The sequence below is a fragment of the Enhydra lutris genome, unplaced genomic scaffold (genome assembly GCF_002288905.1).
Source record: "Enhydra lutris kenyoni isolate GAN:26980312 unplaced genomic scaffold, ASM228890v2 scaffoldscaffold16, whole genome shotgun sequence".
Taxonomy (NCBI): Eukaryota; Metazoa; Chordata; class Mammalia; order Carnivora; family Mustelidae; genus Enhydra; species Enhydra lutris.
Genome location: NW_019154100.1, coordinates 3,130,882 through 3,155,374, shown reverse-complemented (window position 1 = coordinate 3,155,374; position 24,493 = coordinate 3,130,882). Strand labels below are relative to the sequence as shown.

The following is a 24,493-nucleotide window of genomic DNA, read 5'->3' as shown; positions in this document are numbered from 1 at the left end:
AAATATAATGCTCACAGCTCCATCCTATTTACAGGAAATAGTCAAGAAACTCTTCGGCCTGATCTAGAAAGCCTCCAGTCTTTTTCAAATGTCCCTTTCCAACCCCATTTCACAAATTCTTAATATACTGTCCTCTCAAGCTGCCCAAGGGTTCTCCAACCTCTCTGCATCAAAAGCATCTGAGGGGAACTTCTAAAAACTGCAAATAATCTGAACACAAACCCCAGAGATCCTATTTCAATCAGTCCAAGTTGGATCCCAGGTGTTGACTCAGGCTGCTCAGGGGATTTAGGGAAGCTATGCTGAGGACCTGAGAATCACTGGGCTAGACTGACCTGCCCACAGCCCCAGCATAGCCCTATACAGCTTGACTCAAATTACTTCACAACCTACAACTCCATCCTTCTTCATTTACTTGCTCTTAATATATAAATCTGACCCAACTTCTATAATCTAATTTAAATGTCATTTCTTCCACAAAGCCTTCCACGAACATTCCAGCAGACAGAAGAGCTCCCTTATTTAGTTTATTTTGTTAAATTCTCATTCAATATATAAGCCATCTACTATGGTCAACTTCCCCTCCTAGCTCATCAGGCTGTGCTCAAAGTCCTTGTCTAGTGAGACAGTCCAGCTGGTCAGGAGGAGTAATGGCCTCCTAGACCACAGTGGCCTGCATCCAACCCAGCAGGAACAGCCAATTCATAGTATAGGCAGAGAGTCAGTCAGATATGTCTGCCGGGACTTCAGTGAACAATCGCTTGGGAGAGAGATGGAAAGAAACTAGCATATGTCAATGGGATAAGTCATATTAATGACTAACAAGAATGGTTTTTTTGCAGATGAAGTCCCCTGAATTGACCTGGTTTCTGCCTTCCTAAGGCCTGGATATTCAGATAATCCATTGCTTTTGCGAGCACTCTCTACCTTCTAGCAATTCTCCAGGATATACACACACACACACGCGCACACACACACATACACACACACATTTGTGTGTGTGTATGTGTGTGTGTGCGCGTGTGTGTGTATAAAATGGTTTTACCTTGAATGGGTTTGTTTCCTGAAAGCATTCTGATGGAATCATGAACATACTGGCATACTTCTTCAATTGCTGCACTCATATTCAACTTAAGGAGAGCAAAATCCTTGTGTCTAACTTACTTCCGATCCTTTAGAGGTTAAGGACAAGGGCCTCCATCTCTGTAACTGCCCCACTTGTTATCACAGTTGTACATAAACAATGTATTGAATTAAAGAAGTAATGCATTTGCAGAAATCTCTTCTCTGTTACAGCACATAATTACTATCCAAACTAAATACCAAAAGTAAATAGAATCAAAATGACTAAAAACAAATAGATGTTTATATAAAATATCATAAAAAGAGTTCCATTTAAATAACAAATTATTTTAAAATCCGTGTTCTAGGAAGATTGGGTTTAACACAAGTGGTCTTCATTTAAGATTTGAGACACAACATACACTTTGACAATCATTTTATCAGCGCACTAAAAATGCAATGATATTCTTATAAATAGTGGGGCTTCAGATGCCTGGTTAGGACTAAAGCTTCAAGTGGTGTCTTTCCAAATTTTTATGTCAATAATTCTTTTTTAAGACTATTGACCTACATTTCTACTATCTTTTCAAAAAAAATTTTTTTTATTTATTTGAGAGAGAGAGAGAGTACGAGCAGGAGGGGTAGAGGGAGAGTGAGAGAGAATCAGTAAGCAGACTCTGTGCTGAGCGTGGAGCCCAAGATGGAGCTCCATTTCATGACCTGAGATCACAACCCGAGATTGGGACGTGAGTTGAAACCAAGAGTCGGATGCTCAACTGACCGTGCCACCCAGGTGCGCCCTATTGTCTTCTTATTTACATTTACATAAAATAGCTCAGATCTTCAACAGCTACTGACACCTTCCTTCCAACATTCAGAATATACTCTCCACTCAGTGTCATTTGGCTTTTGTCTTTCCCAGCAGAGGCTGCAACTAGGGGTGTGGAGACCCTCAGCACAAGCCCCAACTGCCCCCATTGGGTATGCAACCAAGCTGGCAGCCACGCTGGTGGGTGACGTAACCATTACACACTCACAGATACGTTGTTACCACTTCTCTTGCTTGGTCCAGATCATCTCCGTAACACGGTACTGAGAACGACTAAAAGATAAATCTATGCTGCAATTTCACTCAGTTGGAATATGATGATACAGACTTTCCATAGGCTTTCATCTGCTCGGCCGGCTAAGGGACATGGACTCTCGTTTCTAATAGATGTTTCTGATGCCATCATTTTCCAAAGATGTGTGAGGGCATACTTCAAGGGTATATAAAAGGTGATAGAATGCACAAGAAAGTTAAAAAGCAGAAGTATCAGATCTATCAATATATTATAGCCTGGCAGAATATTTTATTACTGGAGTTGCCTTATTCCCACACAGCAATAAAAGCCCTTCAATTTAATACCAAGGGACTACTGCCTACTTTACTTTTATTCCCCCCGTTACCCTCTATTCCCTTGCACTCCCTCACTCTTGATAGATGAAGCTGACTGCCCTGTGGCTCACCAAGAGAGAATTCAATCACTTAAGTTCTATACTTATGATATATAACCTTATTTCAGGAAAAGTCTCCTTTAATTTGTTGCTTCTTTTGACAATTTGAGTAATTATGTAATTATCACCCACAGAGTCTAAATTTTTCAAGAATAAGAACTGGTCACAAAGCTTACAATTAGAGCTGTCGCAGTAATCAGTGTGTTCAAGCTCACACAGGATTGGTTACCTGGTAAGATAATGTATGAAACACCTGCCCATGCTCACGTATCCTTCAGTTCTTCTAAACTCAGAACTTCCAAACTTAATTTATGCTGCAGATGTGTGATTTCTTCACCACAGTTCAAAATAAGATTTTAAGCAGAATTGATAATTCTTTTTTTTAGAGGTTTATTTATTTATTTTACAGAGAGCGAGAAAGAGCAGGGTGCAGGGGTGGAGGGGGGCAGAGGGAGAGGGAGAGAGAGAATCCCAAGTGCTTACCTGACTGAGCCACCCAGGTGCCCCAGAATTGATAATTCTTTGTAATTATGATTATGGAAGGACAATGTTTTAAGGTTGAAGGTCAAACAATTGGGGTGTTCTTATTTTGAAAAAGTGTAGAGATTTGGGGCACCTGGGTGGCTCAGTCAGTTAAGTGGCTAACTCTTGACTTCGTCTCAGGTCATGATCTTAGGGTCCTCGCATTGAGTCCCCGTGTCCAGCTCTGTGCTCAGCAGGGAGTCTGCTGGAGATTCTCTGTCTCCCCTCTCCCCCTGCCCCTCCTCCCTACTTGCACGCACACTCTCTCTCTAAAATAAATAAATCTTTGGAAAAGTATACAAAATTATGAATAAAAAATTGAGTACAAAAGTGAACTCCGAATGAGAAAATAAATCACAAGAAATTGCAAGTTTTTAAACCTATCAAATAGGGCAAATAATATTAAATTCAGAAAAATAATGTAACATTTATTAACTGACACACCTCTCTAATACTTTTCTTTCTACAATTTGGCTGCATAATCTTTGATTACCTCTTCTGTAAGAATTTGAGAATATTTTCTACAAAGAGAATACAGAGATAACTTAGTCTTTCCTCTAGCATAATGATAACTTTCTTTTTTGATAGTCTAATAGGAAAGTTTTCTTTTCTTTCAGCTTCTCTTCTCCTGATTGGTACAGTCATGTAAACTTTTAGGACTGTCATCAGTTAGGGGAAACCTATCAAGAAGGAGTTCAAGTATGTCTGTGTACTATAAACACAATAATTCTAAAACATTCTACCAATTCCCATGATAAATACCAAAGGAACACAGAAGGACATGCTCAGCCCAGTGTGGAGAGTTTGGAAGCACTTGGACTCCTGAAGTCTAATGAGACTGGGAAAGTGGAACATGGTGCCTTAAGGGGTGATGTCACGGGAGTGGGAATGGGACATTTCAGACAGAGAAAACAGGACCCTATACATGAGGAGTCTTGGGAGAGCCAAATTCTTTTATAATAAAGTGGAAGAGAGAGTTAAAAAGAGAGGAGAAGTCCATACACCAGGCTAAGAACTTGGCCTTTTATCCCCAGGCTAGGTCTCAGTTTTTTCCCTGCATCCCAGGACTCACGATGGATGAAGGTCACTAAGTGGACATACAGGTGAAAAACCCCAATTACAGGCAGACCAGGAGATAAAATAGTCTCGAGGACAGAACCAATTACAACCACCGGTCTTAAAGCCACCTCTTTCCTTCCCATTCATGGCAGCAAATGGATGAGACTAGCAGTAGTATCAGCCCTCTCTCTACTGGGGACACGGGGGCCACACACAATAATACACAGGGGTCCATAAACTGCAGACCAAATCCTGCCCAGTGTCTGTTTTTGTAACCTATAAGCTAAGACTGGGTTTGACTTTTTTAAATGGTTGAAAAAAACCAGAAGATGAATATCTGATGACTTATGAACATCATATGAAATTCAAATCTCAGTGTTCATAAATAAGATTTTATTAGAGCCCAGCTGCGCATTCATTTCCATGTTGTCTATGCTGCTTTCTTGTCCTCACAGCAGAGTTGAAGAGCTGCTAAAGAGACCATATGCCCTGAAAAGCCTGAAATACATACGATCTGGTCCTTTACAGACAAAGTTTGCAAAACCCTGCTCTATGTTACACTTCACTCGCATAAAAGCATACTTGGATATAGAAGAAATCACCTTCATCAGTTATGGAGAAAAAAATAAGAGAAAATACACATTAAATACATACGATTATTTGTGAATAAATCACTAATTGAAATGGGATCTCAAAAATGATCTGGCTTTTCACTCTTTTCCTCAGCACTTTTCCTATGGTAGATATGCTTTAAGACTTTCCATGCCTCTTCCCCCCAAATTAGTAGATTCTTAAAACTTGAAGATGGATATTTTGATCTTTCAGTGTGTTTTCTAATCTTAAAGTACTTTTTTTAAAGATTTTATTTATTTATTTGACAGATAGAGATCACAAGTAGGCAGAAAGGCAGGCAGAGAGAGAGAGGAGGAAGCAGGCTGCCTGCTGAGCAGAGAGCCTGATGCAGGGCTCGATCCCAGGTCCTGGGATCTTGACCTGAGCCAAAGGCAGAGGCTTTAACCCACTGAGCCACCCAGGCGCCCCAATCTTAAAGTATTTTTAACAAAGAAATAAACTGGGAGCACATGTGTAGGGTGACTTTTAATAACAGTGTTTATACGACCACTTCTATAAGGATTTCTTCTCGAGAGAGGGTTTGGTGAGTTGATCTGAATGATGGATTGGAGGGAAGGAGAATTTACTTTTATGAATTTTTTTCAGAAGTTTTTTTTTTGTGTTTAGGCCAAATTTTATTGTGTGAAAGTACTACCTTTTATTTTTATAAATATTAGAAAAACTTACCTGATAAATGAAAATAAATATAAATATAAAGTTGTGTTTGGAAATGATTACAAGTTATTTTCTTTCCAACTGCCCTCCCTCTATCCACATCTAACATCAGTGTGTCTGTGTTGGTAAGAGGAAATTAATTAGATTTTTATTAAAATTATAGCTTGAGCTTCTTTCTACCTTAAAACTAAGAATGGAGACCTGTGCGCAGGAAGCCCCCACATGCTCGCCAATTTCGTATCACACCTCTATCCAGGAGCTTTCTTCAGTCCAGTCATGCGACTCTGCTATCTGTTCCTGAAATACCCCGTCCTCCTCCCCATTTCACGATCTGCATATGAACTGCTGTTCCTCCTCCCAGAACACATTTTCCTCACTCTGTGCATGGGTAAGTGCTTCTTGTTAGTCTGGAGTCAGCTCAAACAGCTCCTTTCAGAAGTGTCCTTCCCAGCCACCATATGTAAGGTGGGTTTCCCCTTACTGCCCAGGCTCCATGTTTCCCCTCTATCCCCTAGTTTGCTTCCTTCCTCACATTCAGAGGATTTCACTTGTCTTTGCTTTCTGGGAGTGTGTTTCCTCTGATCCTGGAAGACCAAGATCAGGGACAAAGTTGTGTTCACATCATCTTGTTCCCAGGGCAGAACAGAGGGTCAGCACATAGTAATGGCTCAAAAATATTGGTGACTGAACAAATCAAAAGCAATACAAGCCTCCCTCCCTCTCCCCCTACTACCAAGTAAGAGCTGAGCCGAGCAACCTGGTTTCAGAGCAGAGTATGGAGGCAGGGATGGGAGATGGATGATAACTTTACAATGGAGAGAGCTGGGAAACAAGACCCTAGCCATATGATCAAAGTTAACCTCACCAGTGGTAAGTCATGTTGCTAGCAGGTACCCTTGATGTGATGTGATTAAGAAAATCCACTTCACCTCTGGGGTCTTTCTCCCCAAAACACTAGATTAACCCAAATTGAGGGACTGCCGCCTACAAAATGCCTCACTGGTACTTCTCAAAACTGCCAAGGTCATGAAAAACAAAGACAGTCTGAGAAACTATCATAACCCAGAGGAATCTAAGAACACATGACAACTACATGTAACATGCTATCCTGGATGGGACCCTAAAATACAAAAAAGAAATTAAGAAAAACTAATGAAATCAAAATGAAGCTGTTTAGTTCACAGCAATGCAACACTGTGGGGGTCTCAGTTGACACAAACAAACCATCTGTCCATAGCACACAGAGCAGTGTAAGAGGTTAACAACAGGGGAAGCCAAGTGAGGAGGAAACAGGAATTCTCTATTGTCTTTAGTTTTTCTGTAAGTCTAAAACTATTCTAAAATTTAAAGTTTAGTATTAAAAAAATGAGAAGGACTGTGTCTCCTTGGAACTGTATATAGAATTGGTCATTTTAAGCAGAGGAGCTGTACCATTCTCAGTTTTCACTCTATGAGAGAAAAAGAACCTCTGTGCATTTTGATGAACTTTCCTTGGAAGCAGCACAAGCCACCTAGAACTGTGGGCTAGATCGCAAGATGTCAGTTAAGGTTTGACCTGAAATAACTTGGGCAGCAAGCTAATCAGAGATGAATTTTGATATAAAGTATTTGAAAACTGATACGCACACTCTCTGGCAAAGGAATTCAAGATGAAAAGTTTATCTGGGGGCACCTGGGTGGCTCAGTAGGTTAAGCCTCTGCCTTCGGCCAGGGTTATGATCTCAGGGTCCTGGGATCGAGCCCCACATCGGGCTCTCTGCTCGGCAGGGAGCCCGCTTCCCCCTCTCTCTCTGCCTGCTTCTCTGCCTGCCTCTCTGCCTACTTGTGATCTCTCTCTCTGTCAAATAAATATTTAAAAAAAAAAAAGTTTATCTGAACTATTAAGTTTGGAGCATTAGCAGGGAGTGTGCATGTAGAGAAAAAATGGCATTCCCAGGGAAGGGGCAAAGGCTTTTCTCCATCAGAGCAGGGAATGGCAAGCTCACCAACACTTCTCTGGGGAGGCTTCCTGATCTCTCAGATTGGGTTAGGTCCCCTAACTCCAGCTTCTCATGATACTTTCCACAACTGTAATGTATTTACTTATAAGTGGACCAGCCACCACCATGGTTCTCAGAACCAGAATTTGGTCTCTTACTTTGAAAGACACAGCTCAAATGAGTCAAAGTGGTTTTGGCCATATAGCAGCTCCCACCCCCACCAGACCTGAATGAGATCGGGTTAGTCAATATTGTCACCAGTTAAGATGCACTGTACCTGATTATTAAAATCTCATTGGGTAACTTTATATCCTTCAACAAAAACAGGGATTCAATAGACCCCTCAGCTCTTATCTGCATCTGACACATGGCCTTTCAAGTGGCGAATACTCAATTTTCTCATAAAGACATTAGTGTTATAAGATGTTAATTAGCCCGATAGATGAATATCTTACATGAAGAAATATAAAACAGGACTTGAGCTTATTTTTTTTCTTCTCCGCATTAATCTTATTCTGGTCAGCAAAAAATAAAAAACTGTCCTTCTTCTTTCCTAATTCTCAGGGGAACAGTTTGGGTGCAGTCCCAGGACACAATGCAGAAGGACTTAATATGTTTTAAAATAGGGTACACTCAAAATCTCAAAACAAACAAACAAACAAAAAAAAACAAAACTAAACTAAACAAAAAACGAAAAAAACCCTCTCCTAGATTTGGGCTTCTAACCCCATCCATGTATTATTAGCAAAGGTTTGAGATTCCTTAGGATGGAAAGCTTTAAGCAGACGAGTGATAGTTCCATTCTCCAGTCGCAGAGCTTAACAACAGAGTCTGGGTGGGAACATGGCACAGCGTCGCCAGTGACCTGCCCAGCTCACGCTACCACAAGGAGGGGTGACCTGTCCCTTCCATGCAAACTTCCTTAAATGCACTTAGGAGGCCTCTACTCAAGTTCAGAGAATCATTTAGAACCATTCGGAGCTAGCACCGTTGTCAAAACATTTGGAAAGAGGGCTGAAGACGGAGTGTCAAGCAGCTTCCAGCAGGAAGAAAGCATATGAGAACCATAACTCAGAGCAAGTTAGTTCTTTTGCTTTTCTCTTCCAATATTCACCTGGCATCAGAAATCTCCTCAAAGCCTATGTGTCAGTCAGTAAAAAAGCACCTGAAGTTTTACTTCTCACCCTTTATTGTGTATGCTAATCAGGTGGAGACCTTAGTAGAACACAGAATTCTGACTGACTAGGTCTGGGCTGAAGCCAGAGATCTTCCATTTCTTTCTTTCTTTTATTTATTATTGTTTATTTTTTCAGAGAGGGAAAGAAAGTGAGAGAGTGTGTGGAGTGGGGGAGGTGCAGAGGAGAGGAGAGAGAGAATTTCAAGCAGGCTGCATACTCAGCATAGAGCCTGACTCGGGGATGGATCCCATAACCCTGAGATCATGACCTGAGCTAAAATCAAGAGTCAGATACCCAACCGAGTTGCCCAGGCACCCTGAGATCTCGCATTTCTAACAAGCCTCCCAAAAGCAATGCAGATGCTGTTGGTCACAGGACCAGAAACTGAGAAACATGAATACAAAGGAATCTAAGTAATTCTGTTTTGAAAGGAGTTTTGTTTATCCGGGTTAATTTTCTGAATGTGTATTCAGACTCCAGCCAAAGGAGCAACAAAGAAACAGCAGACTGGTGAAGTAAATTAGATTAAATGCTAAACACAATCTGAATTTTACACACTGTGATGCAATACTAACTCAAAAGGTTCCATATTAATTAACCTAATAGGTAATTTTATTTAGCCATGGTTCACTGAAATGCACCATTACGCAATTAAAGCCAGTACGATCTGACGTGCCAAGGTGGCCGTTTATTTATTTCACTTTTCTCTGTTGGAATGTATGTATTTGTAAAATGGACCAAAGAGTTTAATTCCCTAGGAGGTTAGCTTCTAAAGATCAAAATTAAAAAAAAAATTTTTCTTTAACTTGTGAGAAAACTTATTACACATAACAGACGTGATCTTTTCATGTTGGCATCTGCAGTATTTGAAAAGTGAAAGATTAAAAAATTACACTCCACATGCCCTTGGTGACTATCGAAGGAACTGGATTGATTAAACTGTCACTCATCATTTACTGTGTGGGTTAGTGGTTCATTAGGCACAGATAGGCACGATATATCTTAGTCAAATACTTCTGTGGCGTACTTAGCTCTCAAGAAATGAAAACAAAACCCAATCAAACCTTAGACTCTGTATAAAAGCTTATCTCAGAAAATATTCAACCCAAAACAACAGACCTTTTATGTTATGTAAGGGGGACGCTAAGATTTACTCTTCAAATTGCGAAACAACTTAAAAAGTTGTACTTACAAATTAAACATATCAGGACAAAAATTAAACAAAAGCAAAGAATGAAGGACAGAAAATGAATGTAGTTCAGTAAAGCCGAGGCCCAGGGTGACCTGCTGCTAACCCAGAAGGAGGGAACAGATGGGTGAGTGGAAGCCGCCTTCTCAGCGTCCACACCTGAAATAAGATTCAGGAGGAAGATCAAGAAGACCACCCACCTTACAGCAGCAATGGCATTAATGCTCCTATGTTACATACAATAATTCTTGCTCACATTTTAATATGCATATATCTAACTATGTATTTTAGTATATATGTTTCATTATACATATATTTTAGTACCTGTATATTTGTGTGTGTGTGTGTGTGTGTGTGTGTGGGTGTGTGTGTGTGCCGAATCATATGGCAGAACTGTATTTCTGCTTTCTGGTTCAATTACCTGAGCTAGACACTTGGGAATCCTCTGAAACCCTTGCCTTTCCTGTATTACTTTCATTCTATCATCAAGGTGCCATAACCTAACTATCCCTAAGTATTTCTCCATTTTGGTCTCCAACCACTTTCCCCCTCCCCTCCGTTCCTTCCTTTCTCTCAACTGCTTCTTAAACTCCATCCTTCTACTTTACCCACAAATATCAAGGTAGGTTACTTTTGTCCATGGCATGGCCTATGTGTCCTTTGACCCAATTCTGTCAACTTTGAAAGATGGGTTTGACCTTTCAGCCCAAGTGATTACTGCTGGATGACATTTTCCTTGACCTTCCTGCCTCTCCTCAACTAACCACCAAGGGTAAGTTTATGACCTTCATCTCTGAGCTGCCGGTGTACTAACTGTATACCTGCAGTTTAGCTTATCACACCGACTTTCTCTCTGCTCTTGAAAGCCTGGATGGGTTTTTCCTCTCTTTGTAAGCTCCAGGACTGGATCTAAAGTTTGGTACAAAGTAAGTGTTCAGGGGCACCTGGGTGGCTCAGTCGTTAGGCATCTGTCTTTGGCTCAGGTCCTGGGATCGTGCCCCACATCGGGATCCCTGCTCAGCGGGTAGCCTGCTTCTCCCTTCCCCACTCTCCCTGCTTGTGTTCCATTTCTCACTGTCTCTCTGTTAAACAAATAAATATTTTTAAAAAATAGGTGTTCAGGGACGCCTGGGTGGCTCAGTTGGTTAAGCGGCTGCCTTCGGCTCAGGTCATGATCCCAGCGTCCTGGGATCGAGTCCCACATCGGGCTCCTTGTTCTGTGGGGAGCCTGCTTCTCCCTCTGCCTCTGCCTGCCACTCTGTCTGCCTGTGCTCACTCTCTCTCTCTCTCTCTTTCTGACAAATAAATAAATAAAATCTTTAAAAAAAAATAGGTGTTCAATAAATATCCTTAAATGAATGAATGAATGAATGAATGGATTGCATAAGCTTGTCTGAAGAGTGCATATAAGAAACTGCAGTAGAGACAAGAACTTGATTTAGAACTATTATGTTATCATATTAAATGCAAAAAAAAAATCAGTTCAGCAAAATATCTAAACCAAATTTCACCAAAATATCTAAACCCTAACTTCATTTGTAAGCTACTCTGAAGGAGTTCCAGCAGTCTCTATGGAAACTTCTGGTTCGGCAGTGCAATTTCCTTGAATGCTAAAATCTAGAGCTGGAGGAATTTTAAAGAGTGTCTAAGACAATGTTTTGATTTTTGCATGTAAGAAATTGCACTACATGTTCAAATGTCTTAGTTTCAGTCCCAGAACCTAAAAAGGTGATTCTGAATCCTGGGCTAGTGATCTCTCCGTGATACCATACTGCCCCTCCCTAGTTAGATGTCTGGTGAGATGAAAAAAAGAAACAGAGATGGCAAATTGGTTCTCATTACTGATGACACAAATGCTAATGAGGGTAAAAATAAAACAAAATCAAATCTTCAAAATTAAGGTGCAGGCAGAGAAAACAATAAAACTATCCTCAAAAACTAAAGTCTATCATTGTTTGCTCAGTGCAAATAAGATTGTTGTGGACATTTAAAAATTCAAAACCAACTCCCACAGATAATGAAGAACCCAGAGATAAAATCTTAAGACAACAGCTATGGGTTATATAGATAAGTGGGACTATTTGGACCAGGAATACCTTAGAAACTAGTCACAATTAACACAAAAACATAAATAGGTAAGGCCCTTACTGAGGGCTACGGTAAGGAAAAAAAATGGAAGACTCAAAATATTGTATTGGATAGCAAAAAAAATAGTGTTTCTTGTACTACGGAATACAGGAAGAAAGAAGTCCCATCTGATTAGTCATTTAAAATGCTACCAGTGAAAGCACTTCTCCAAGGAATAGCTGTAGACCACGCAGGACAAGAGAAAACAAATTAATAAGCTTTGCACATCTTTAATTTCTGTTTATATGACAGCTGATGCAGAACAAGGAAGTTATAAGACTTCTCCATGCAAATGTATTAATCCTCCTGTAATAATGTGAAATGAGGAATCAGGAAAAAAACTGTTCATTAGTAATTCTCTTAAAGATCAAAGCAAATGACATTCTCAAATCTTTTTAGACAAGCCATATTTGCACATCACGAAGAGAAATCGCTGCTGAAACCTCCATATAAATTACTCTATTATTCTGTGGGGAGAATTCTGAACTTCATCTGAAGGGTTTTCGGTTACTATGTTTAGTTCCAGTCATCACTTGGCGGAGCTGGACTCTGATGGACTATGGTTAAGAATGTTGGCGTGGGTACTCCTAAGATATATGACTGCACAGGTGCTATGTGACAGTAAAATATTTGACAACCATCTGATATTTTAGATAATATACGGAATATATGAGGCAAAGAGCCTTCCATTGGAAATCCACACTGTCCATATTTTTTGTGAAGTCTGTGGGTTTCGTGGAATATTCTCGAAGATGTGCCCTGGAATGTGGCTAGGCAGACTAGACTATTGGTAGCACCAGTGGGTGCTGCTTGAGGTCAAGAACCAGGTCTTTTTCATGCTTGAACCCCTGGATATTCTGTACCGTTTTGTTGAATGAATAAACAAATGAACAAAGATACTCCTACTGTGCAAGGGAGATCTTTGCGGGAAGGAGGCTGCCCTAGGATTCCAGAGGGTTTGTTTTGTTTTGTTTTGTGTTCCCTGTGCCACCACCAACAAGCTAATATGGTCAACATAACCAAGGACCTTCAGATTTGGGGGGGTGGGGGAAGGGGTTAAATTAGGCATAAAATAACAATATAACAAAAATATGAATTAATTTCACTGGGTTGCTAAAGCTCTGAAACCGTTTCTAAATTAAACATGTTAGGATTAAATGACAAACAGATAAAAATGTATATAGTTCATGTAATAAATTGTTAAAATTGTGGAGTTTACAGTAGGCTCTGAATATATTCTGTTTTCAGAGGCAAACATGGTACAAGCTAGCAATTGAGGAAGAACCACTGAATTATCAATGATAAAGAATATAAAGGCCTTGCCAAGCTCTACAGAAAAAGAAATTATGTAAACATTTCATTCTTAGAATCTACTGTCTCTATGGAAATACAGAGAAATATAAATTGCCATAACAAACGATGACCAGCTCACACGTGTATAGGAAAAGAGGGAGCTGCTGAGACTTGGTTCCTGGTCACACCATGCTTCAGCTCTGGGCCCAACTGAGGGTACATACATCCAATTCTCCAGCCCGGGACCTCAGGCATCTCATGCTGGGGTAAGGAACTGAACACCACCTCCCTGCCCCCTGCCTGTGTCTCCAGGCCCTGATGCACGGCTTGCCAAACCTCCAGTCCAAACCTCTGCTTTCCACTCCTGCCTTGCTTAGAGCCAGAAGGAATGAAGCTGGGGCATCCCGAGACTAGAGGAAGAGGAAAGCAGATGGGAGAGGCGGCGAGAGGGGTTCTGCATAGGCTGAGCGGCTCTCAGGGATGGAGGGCTGCTCAGATATCCCCTAGGGGAAACCTGAACAGAAGAGGAGGCAGCTGAGGGAGAGGACCCTGAGGTCTGGTTGCCCCCCCCTTTGGCCTTATTAGAGCAACAGAAATGGAGAACAGAGGACCAGGCTGCCAGCTGTCTGGCCTTAGCCATTCACGCCCTGACACCAAGCCCACCTCCTTGCCCTGCTTCCCAGCACTGGGCCATGGTTGCTGGGCCTGGCCTGGGTATTTTTTGGTATTTGTAAACATCTCAATGGAACAGTAAAGCATTTGTTGTTTGAAAAAAAAAATACTAAGTGCCTGTTGTAACTATGGTTAAGTTTTATTTATTGTTTTGTTATGTTTTTTATTTTTTTATTTTTTAAAGATTTTATTTATTTATTTGACAGACAAAGATCACAAGTAGGCAGAGAGGCAGGCAGAGAGAGAGAGGAGGAAGCAGGCTCCCCGGTGAGCAGAGAGCCCGATTCGGGGCTTGATCCCAGGAACTGAGATCATGACCTGAGCCGAGGACAGAGGCTTTAACCCACTGAGCCACCCAGGTGCCCCTTGTTATGTTTTTTAAAGATTTTTTTATTTATGCATTAGAGAGAGAGAGAGACAGAGAGAGAGAGAGGTCCTGTGAGACCATGAGCAAGGGGGAGTGTCAGAGGGAGAGGGAGAAGCAAACCCCCTCGCGCCCCCACTGAGCAGGGAACCCAATATGGGGTCTCATCCCAAGACCCTGGGATCACAACCTGAGCTGAAGACAGATGCTTAACAGACTGAGCCAACCAGGTGCCCCTGGTTTTATTTATTTTTTAATGGAATTTAGCAGGCTGATTTTTGTTATTTTAGTTAAGTTTGACTTTAATTCTTTTTCTACTTTTGTATCATGTTTTTTAATTCTCTAGTGACACCTTTTACCAATAAGAATTGAAGGACACTACATTTGAAGAACAAAACTGAAAAAAAAAATCTGAATTCCTGTCACACAATACAGTGTCTAAAATCAAAAAAGCCACTAGTAAATTTAAGTTACATTAATTCACACAGCAGATTACCAGTAAATGAAAATGTGGTTCTTAATTAAAGTATACTCCAGATAATGCAGTGTCCTAAGGAATTAATTTACAAGTGTCACAACACTATAGAAGTCCCTACTTCCATGGTTCAATGAACAGTATGAAGCAGACGTCCAAATCTCTTTACTAACCACATTCACACAATGATGTTTATACAAGCTCCTAGTTGCTCCACTGTTACATTTCCATTCAATCATTCTTTTCCTGTACACATCAGTTAACAGTCCACCCTTTCACCTTTGCTGTATTAGAAACTTTATACTGACCGGAACATTTGTTGGAAGAGTTTTACTAATGCTTTTGCATGTTTTAATAGCAAGCTTATGCTGGATCCACACAGGCCACGGAGCCAAAGGACTGCTTTCTGCGGCCAATTCTTTAAATTCAATGTACAATTTTTATCTTTTTAACAACTATCACTTCACATTCTATTCCCTTTCATCACTACCTCCTCAAAAAGCAAATAGCTTTCTCTTTAAGTTTGTTTTCATGACTAAAGTTGTCATTATGTCACAGTTTAAAATGCCGAACAGTTTAGTGGTAAGGATGACGAATAGCCACTGTCACACTAAGTCCTGGCGGTCAAGACAATCCCTCCTGCACTGTGCTGTGTGATCGGCTCCCACCAATTAGCACCTACAACTCACGTCTGTATCCAAGCAAAATCACAAATTTCTACAGGGCAAGGGTCTTAGCAGTCAATTGTCCCTAGTTAAACCACAAATGTTACATTCTCAAGAGTAGGACATGGGCAAACTGTGCACAGACGCCCCCTCCTTCCCTAAAGTGACATAAATGTCATTAAGGAATAAAATTTTAAGCAAGGATAAAATAAATAGATGAGGAAACACCAGTGGATGAGAGAGAATTTTTTTCAGATGTGGATGAAGGTGTGGCAAATCTAGACTGACCACAGACAGTCACAACTTCAAGTTATAATCAGATTATTTACTTAGGACAACTCAGTAAAAGCTCAGGACTAGGAGATACAGTTTCTAGAAAGCATGAAGATGACTCTGCAACCAGAAATAGAGCGGAAACCTTGAAGTCTGTACAAAGCAAATGACCCACAGGTGTTCTTTGACCATCTTCCATCCCAACCCACCAGCAGGGCACCAAGTGTTTATTCTCTGGAGAACTTAAATCCAAAAGGCCTCAAACTGAGAATTAAAGAGATCGGGGGAGGCACAGAGCTGAGAAAAAGGAAATTAAGTGGAAAATATGTTTACTGGCCTGTGTGACCATCAGCTCCCCTCTCCTGTCCTGCTTTGAGGATGTTGGATGCCAGGAATCAGCATCTGAGGAAGAACAAAGACTAGGCTTTCAGACACTGACTCTATGTGTGCATCTCCCAATGAAAAGTCTGGTTTTTTGACTGAACAATATATATAATAAACTGACCGGTCAACTAGTGCTCCCTAGGTATACATACAGATTTATAGTGCCTCGTTCATAAAAGTAAGTGGACAACCAAGGATTCCTCCCAACTCCATATTTAAGGAAAGCTTCCAACAGAAACCAGAGAAAAGGGAAATGGGCACTTATATATGGCAATTAAAATTTTTTAAGAAAAGATGGAAAGTTTGGAAGATGAGAAGTTGTAAAATAAGAGAAAAAATGTTTTTTAAAATTGTGGATTAAGTTAGGAGCTTCAGTATCAAACTATTACAGATTTTCCCAAAAGTGAAAACAGGGAAGATGGAAGTAAATAAATCATTTAAAAAATTCAGGAACTTTTCTAAGAACTATGTCTTCATATTGAAGAGAATCCACCCAGCACCAATGTAAAAAAAAAAAAAAAAAAGCAACTAAAGGACATTATCATGAAATCTAAGAATATCAGGAATAGAAGACTCTAATATTTTCCAGAGAAAAAGTATGAGGGGGCATACAAATGACTGTGAATAAGAATAGAATCAGATTTCTCAGTAACAATAGCAGAAGCTCTAAAGAAATTAAGCAATGCATTCAAAATTCTGAGGGAGAAGAAAAACCTAATTATATACTCAGCCAAAGTTTATCAATCATGTGTGAGAGTGGAATAAAGACATTTTGAGAAAACTAAGAATTTGAAAATTGTATCCCTAATACATTCTTTTTGTATTAAAAAGAAAGAAGACACGGAATCCAGGAAATGGGGAATCTGGAACAAGTAAAGGTCCAGAAGGAAAATGAATCTAAATCAGAACAGACTTCAATAAGTTGATTACTTACAGAGATGTAAAGGAACCAATAAGACATACTAAAACACTAGGAGTCTAGCAACAGCAGAACCCATTACCTGCCTTAGAACTAATAGCCATTATTAAAATGGCCTAGAATTAAAAAGGCCAAGTGTTAGTGGAAGCTATTGACAGCTAGAGCCATGGAACAAGGGTTTACTCACAGAAGTTATAGTTAGTCATTTCCAGAAATGTTGGCTAAAGAAAAGAATTAGGGAAGAATATTCAATCTCCTTCTCTTCCCTGACCATTGCCTGAACCCAGTTGGAAACCAGTAGCCAAGGTAGCTTGGAGGATGTACTTCCATAGGGGTTAGCCATCCAGGACACATGGCAGGGCACCAATGGGCAGAGCACAGATTTGGAGAGGAAAAAAAAAACCATCTTAGGACCTACAACAATAGTAGAGGGGCAAATGGAAGTCACAACATGACAGATATTCAGCTCTGTTAAAGCAAGGAATCAGAGAGCTGAGAGAAAAGTTTCAAGGAAAAAGTTGGGGGAGGGAGATGTCAAGAAAATTAAATGGGATTGATAGATTTGCTGATATGTTTGAGCATTTGGAAAGTATTTTTTCATATGTAATTGACAAATATTTTGTACCTATAAATAATGAACAATAGGAGCAAAGACAAACTAATAAAAACCAGAGACAATCATAAAGTCCAGGAAAAGCAAAAAGGTTACAGAAGAAGGATACATAATCATGACTACTACTTAACTTACCATGAATAATATTTACATATGAATGTGTCAAAATACAGACTCTTTCCTGCGAGCATGAGGTGAAGGTGGAGTGGGGGAAGGGTAATGGGAGAAAATTAAATCCTCATCTACCGTAACACCTACTTAGCAGATAATGTCTAAAATAATAAATCAATAAATAGCAATATGAACAATTTCTTAAGACATATGGAGGGAGATACTAAGAGAGTTGAAAGTATTTGCTTCTGGGAAATAAGAGGGTTAAGTATGAGTGAGGTGGGAGATTACTATTTTTGCTATTATTACTGTTGTAATAATAATGTGGCTATGAGTTATTGATTATACCTGAAATAGTTTTCTGATTTGGAAACTGAAGATAGGGACAGTTAAGGGATTTGGTCAACCAATATCACCCTCTAGGTTAGGAGTGGCAGAGACAGAACCTAATTTATGCTTCCAACGTGTTTTCCACTACAACTTTGCCTCTCCTTTACACAGCAAACCACTGCTAGTTAAGTGATTAAAGAACTCATTTCTGATTCCTACATGACCAAATATATAAGTTAAAACAAAAAAGGTGCTAGTGTACATTCAATGTTCTCTAAATCTGGAGAACTTAATTTATGTATTTCCAAATTAAACACATACATACACAGTACAAAAGTAAGGTGAGAACATCCTTGGACAAAATTCCTAATTCTCTAGATACAAACAGTATGTTAATCTCCCTAAAACCAAATGTAGCATCTTCCATTTCTTTGATGTATCCTGTAGCACCCTTGGATGCAATACTTCAATAGAAACACAATATATTTGGTTTAACTGATTAATATATTAAGAGCTGATAAGAAAACTATTCTCAGCATTTGTGGAGTTTTAAATTTTCTAAGGGGTCTCACATTCAACCATCTTTTAGCTATTCTCACAAACCAATGAGGCAGCTGAATATACCAAGGGCTTTCCTAATATTGTGAAACTTAGTCGTGGTGATTGGCTCCTCAAAAATCATTTAAAAATCCATTTGTGGATAGCCATTAACTTTGTCAACTTTGATAAAAATAGGGAAATTTTTATTTTTAAAATAGTAGTGAAGACTACACGTAGTACCTCATTTTATATATTATTATTCAGTTAAATTATCACTTTTAAGTGAACGCACATATCCACTAAAAACACACATACACTGTTTCTCTCATAAACATACACTGATGAACAAAGAGGGGATGTAAAAACCATAACCATGCTAAGCTTTTGATAGAAATTAGAACTGGTCCCTTTGCACACCAAAGCCATTGCTAAATTCAACACTTTGGCAGCCACTCTATAATACCATAATAATCTAACATTTAAGACTTGTACTTTTGGAGATAATTCATCATTAAGAAATGTAATAGAAGTTTTCTGCTAGGAATCTTGAGTTTGCAGCCAGCAGTCCTTAGGTCTGAATTAAGCACTCAAACGCATTAAGGATCTTCTGACTACTAGTATTTAACAAATTATTGCTCTAGTGCTTTATGAGAAAGATGGCCACATGCCACACTTAAGTCTCTATCTTTCAGCTGTTGCCCTAGCAGAATAACTATTAACTTTCAAAAGTATCCTGGTATGGATGCTATACTACATGGTCTCCCTAATTTAAGGGACTCTAGTAGTAGAAATGGGCTCAGAAACTACGGTTGCCTCATGAGCTCAGCTTTCAACCACCTAGATGCCTGTCTGACTATGCCCTGTTCTTTTGTTATATTCTATTGCATCATCAGTGGCTACATCAGTAAGTCATTGGGTCATGTATTATGTGAGCATGTATTATTTGAATTCTCAAGAGCTCTTAAAGAGCTGTTACCTTGGACAGTGACCGATTTGAATCCTCTTTGGTCTTATGAACCAATTAATAAGAAAATGTGTAAATAATGTTGACAGATAGATGACTTTATGTAGCTCCTGCACTCAAATTCTCCATTCTTATTGCCATTCTTTTTAAATGTATACAGTTTTTTAAGATTTACTTATTTATTAGAGAGAGAGAAGGAGAAAGAGAGAGTAGTGGGGAGGGGCAGAGGGAGAGGGAGAGAGTCTTCAGTAGACTCCATACTGAGTATGGAGCCTGACGCAGGGCTCGATCTCAGGACCTTGAGATCATGATCTGAGCCAGGCACCCAACTGACTGTGCTACCCAGGTGCCCCATTACCATTCTTTCTAAAGTAGATTCATTCATTTTAGTAGGAGTGGTAAATGAGTAATGGTGAGTTGGGAGAATACATGCCAGCATCAATACTGGTCTCGTGAAAATGGATTCAATCCAGTGACTCACATTTTAAGTTTATTTCAAAGAAATTTCTCCTTGAATAAAGTTACATGTAAAACCACATGACAGAGAACACTGACATGAGTGGAGAAAGGCAGTCCATAAACCAGCTGAGTGAGAGTGAAAGCCACCTACTTTATTCGAAGCACATAAAGGATCCAAAATGACTCAGAGCATAACCTAAATTATAAAAATGGAATTTTACCATATTTGTGTTTCAGAATCACTTTATTGGTAAAACAAAAACAAATTTCTTAGAAATCACCTTGAGAAGAGATTATGTAAAGAAAGGGCTTTGCAGTGAGTTAGCCCTAAGTTTGCATGTTATCTCTAGTTACTAACTAAATGAACTTTACTATCTTACTTAGTCTCTCTGTGTTTTGTTTTGTTCCACCGTATCATGGTGCACTAGGATAGTAATTAACATGTAAAAGACAAAAATGCAGAATAGAAACTTAGAGTACAGTTTGTGTCCAATAAGATATCTATTATTGTTACTATTATGATTACTATTTCTTAGACTCAATTACTATTACTTCTGTCACTCAGTTACTCAAGACAGGACCTCATATAGAACAAATTTATCTTCAGGGTGGGCACTCTAGTAGAACTTCTTTATGATTCTCTCTCTTAAAACACTGGCAAAGAAACCTGAGTCCTAGGAAGTCCTTATTTTATTTCATAAATTTCCTTGGTTCAGGAGTAGTCATTAAGGATGATGGCAGAACTCCATACATTGCCAATATGTATGGTGATTAGTCTTATTTAATAAAAATCAATGCTAAATGGCCTTATAATACTCAATAAATAGGCAATTTCTTCTCTGATCTATGCAAAATCAATTTAGAGACAGACATTTTTCTATATATCAAGACTGGTATGGAAATTTTTTTCTAATCACCCAGCTGCTACAATGTTAAATAAATTAATTTTAATCTTAAATCAGAGATGTAATAGAGAAAAGGATGATTTAATATACAATCTCATTACATTTGACAGGCTTATTTATAAATGATTTGCCCCACATTTTGACAAGCATAGTTAATATGTTAATTAGCTATTTAAAAAGATGATGAAAGGAAGAGACGGGTGCGCTCTCGTTCTTCACACATTGTGTTGGGGAACACTGTCACTGATGCCACAAGGTAGAGCCACAGACACCGTGGCCCCAGAAGCACTGGGATGTTGATTATTAGCTACATTAGTCACCATATGTTAAAAATTAATCCCTTAAAATAATCCCAAGTGACCTTCCGCTTTAGAAAACAAATGCCACTCTAAACATGTTTATGAGCTTCTGTAAAGAAACCTAAAGCTTATTTACAGCAACAACATCGACGGCTACGGCATAACTCCCCAAGAGGGGAGGAACCACACAGATAAGCTGCTTTTCACGCTGGCACTTCTTATAACGTGATTCTCAGTCCTTCACAAGCCTTTTGGTTTAGAAGCTTAAAGATGATTTCCTATGCCTTGACTTTGAAAGAGTTATAAAATCCAAGAATTAAGAGAAGTTATACATGAGACAATGTCCAATTTGATTTCTCTGCTTAAATCCTCCTTCATGGAGGGAGACAAAAGTATCAAAACCTAGGCTTCCTGCTGAGTTCTCGAACTGCACATTTGTTCCCACACTGCCACAGTGCTGGAGACCTAGAGCAGTAAATCATTGCACTGCGAGCTCTGATTTTCCATCACTTGCTGCCAATGTTAATGCATATGTGTCTTCATTAATATTTTTATTGCCTCTGGCTATTTAAACAGAAAACTGGGAAATGTAACACTGTGTAGGGATCGTTAGGTTTTAGTTACTACCCTACTGCCCCAGGATGGTAAATGAACTGTAAAAATAGCCTGAACCCACTTCCACCTGCCTCCCCGCTATTGTCTGTGCATTCATTTTTGCACTTCTCTTTGGTGCAGCTGAGCCATGACTCAATTACAGTCCTATGTCTCGTTCTGTGAATACCCAGCATCGATGTCATTGATTATGCAAAAATCAGTGCCCTGTGAACTTCTCTCTAACTGGAAAAATATATACATTTTCTAGGACTTAAAGAATAATAACAAAATGGCTTTTAGAAAATGGCTTGGAATGAAATTACAGTCAGAATGACAGCCATAGCATAGACATAACTCAGATTTTAGGGCTTGAAAATGGAAAGCCAATAAGCATGGGAACTGCTCAAACACAACACATTTACTATTTGGTTTTGGCAATGAATAACCTTGGCATGCAGACAAAAGGGCATTCGGGGTCTTCTATTTTGTATCAGTTTTCCTCCCTTCCACTTAAATAATAGTCGTCTTCTTATGCTTCATTATGTCTCTGTTTAAAGCAAATTGGCAGAAAGAACCCAAGCCTTCTTCAAGAGGATGTACACACACACACACACGTGCGTGTGCAGACGCATGTGAAAGAAAAAAAGGGTGGGTGGGTAGAAATCAAATACCATGTATCAGAAACAGACATATCAGCAAGTCATAATCCATGTGGTTCTTTCTACTTTAAAGAGCACTTTTAAAGGTTTGGAAAAAATTAGCCATTAGTGTATAAAACAGCTTCTTCCGATTATGAGTGTAGAGACTTAACTGGACCGCCAAGCACTAAGACGAAACTGGCTCCAAGCCACAAATACTTCCAAACTATGTTCTATTAGCAGAGTCCTTAACTGACCTCATTGAAAGGCAACCTAGAATTTTCATACTCAAAAAATTAAAACATTCCATAACTCAAGAATATTAACTAATGATTATTTGTATAGCTGACTCTCAACTGTAAGACAGGAACACCAAAGGGAATGAGAAAGACAGTAACTGATATCCTGATAACTGACAGTTATTTCCAACCTTTTCCTCCATTATGACTAATGATCAAAATACTTCCTTTGCCCAAGCCTCTGCCTAGTCTTGGGGAAAAAAATTTTGTATAAACAACCATCCTAAAAGAAAAAAAAAAAGTGTGATGAAAAAATGAATTGGCTCAGCTTCTTAATGATAGATGGTCATCTTTATTCTCAGTGTTTTGGAATATGCATTAACTTGGTATTAAATTTATTATGAGACATTACAAAATTTATGACCATAGATTTTAGGCTGTTTAGTGACCCAGATTCTTTTATAGCTCTATTGAAAGCTACAGATCTACACCCCATAAAAATAAATATATCCATGTGTACATAAAATGTTGCATATATTTTCAGTGGCTTCACAGATTCTGAAATCCTATTGGGCTGTGGGGGAGGGGAGGGTTACGGGGGGGTGGAGGGGAGGGGTTGCTGGAGCCTAAATTAAGAAAATCTACACTGTGCCCTACATCACAAGGAACTTGTTTTCTTACTGTAAAATGTTTGGATCAAAAACATCAGGAAAGATGCCAGGCCTCATTACAGCCTAATTTACTAAAAGCCAAGATTACTGAGAGAAAAACAGTGAAGTAAGCACATGGCAGGAAGATAAACAACGCACGCTGAAGTTTTATAGAGGTCATAAACGTTGTAAGAACATGTAACTGAATTTCATACACGGGGGCATAACCATTCATGGAAGATGATTCCTGTGATAAAACAGCACAAGTGCAATGTGAATTGTTTTACTTTGAACACAACCCTGAGTCTAGAAAGGGGATTTTTCTATTACTAGAGGACATTTTCAAGTCTCTAGAAGACTTTCCTGAGTACTAAAAGTAAGATTAGAAATCTAATCTAATCACATTAGATTAGAAACTCATTATACTTTACACTTTAAGATTTTTAAAAATTATTTATTTGAGAGAGAGAGAGAGAGAAAGAGAGAGAGATAGCACAAGTGGTGGGGAGGGGCAGAGGGAGAGAAAGAAGCAGACTCCCCACTGAGCAGCAAGCCCGACACAAGGCTTGATCCCAGGACCCTGGGATCATGATCTAAGCCAAAGGCAGACTTTTAACCCACTGAGCCACCCAGGCACTCTGGGAACTCATTATCCCTTATAAATAATAATTATGCATTAAATCTTGTCAGTCTTTGGGCCTCCTAAACAGGTTTTTAAGTTTTGCTAAACCACCATGTGAAACTGAGACTCTATTGAAATTTAACTTATGTGATATTTTAAAAAAGTAGTTGTTTTGTTTCATTTGGGATGATTTGTACCAAGTTCCCAAGAGTGTACTACACCACATCTGGTGACTAACAGTTACACCAAATTTTCAGACTACTTAATCTGAGCTTTGTTGTTGACTGGAAACATGCTTCCTACTATTTCCAATCCACGCTGCTGTTTGGAGATACATGTCTCCTTGTTACAAAACACAGCTACAAATTAAGACCCTCAGGGAGAAAATTTGCTGTACTGGCAGAAAAATATCTCTGCCCCTGTCCATCAAGAACGATCACCAGACACCATGTGCAAGGGAGCCTCTGATTAGGGAATATTCCCAATCATGTTTTTTAAAAAAAATCCCGCAATCCTGCCACACACAGGCAAACACTCCTGAACCATTAATCTTCATTCAAACTGTTAGAATGTTTGTCTAGGCA

The 24,493-nt window shown here is 39.3% G+C and overlaps 1 protein-coding gene across 2 annotated transcripts in view; it reads right to left on the bottom strand.

The window, feature by feature from the left end:
• The window catches only part of LOC111147311 (cyclin dependent kinase 14), a 584,276-nt gene that overhangs the window by 218,259 nt on the left and 341,524 nt on the right, over window positions 1-24,493 (bottom strand). The gene's annotated exons all lie outside the window — the stretch shown is intronic.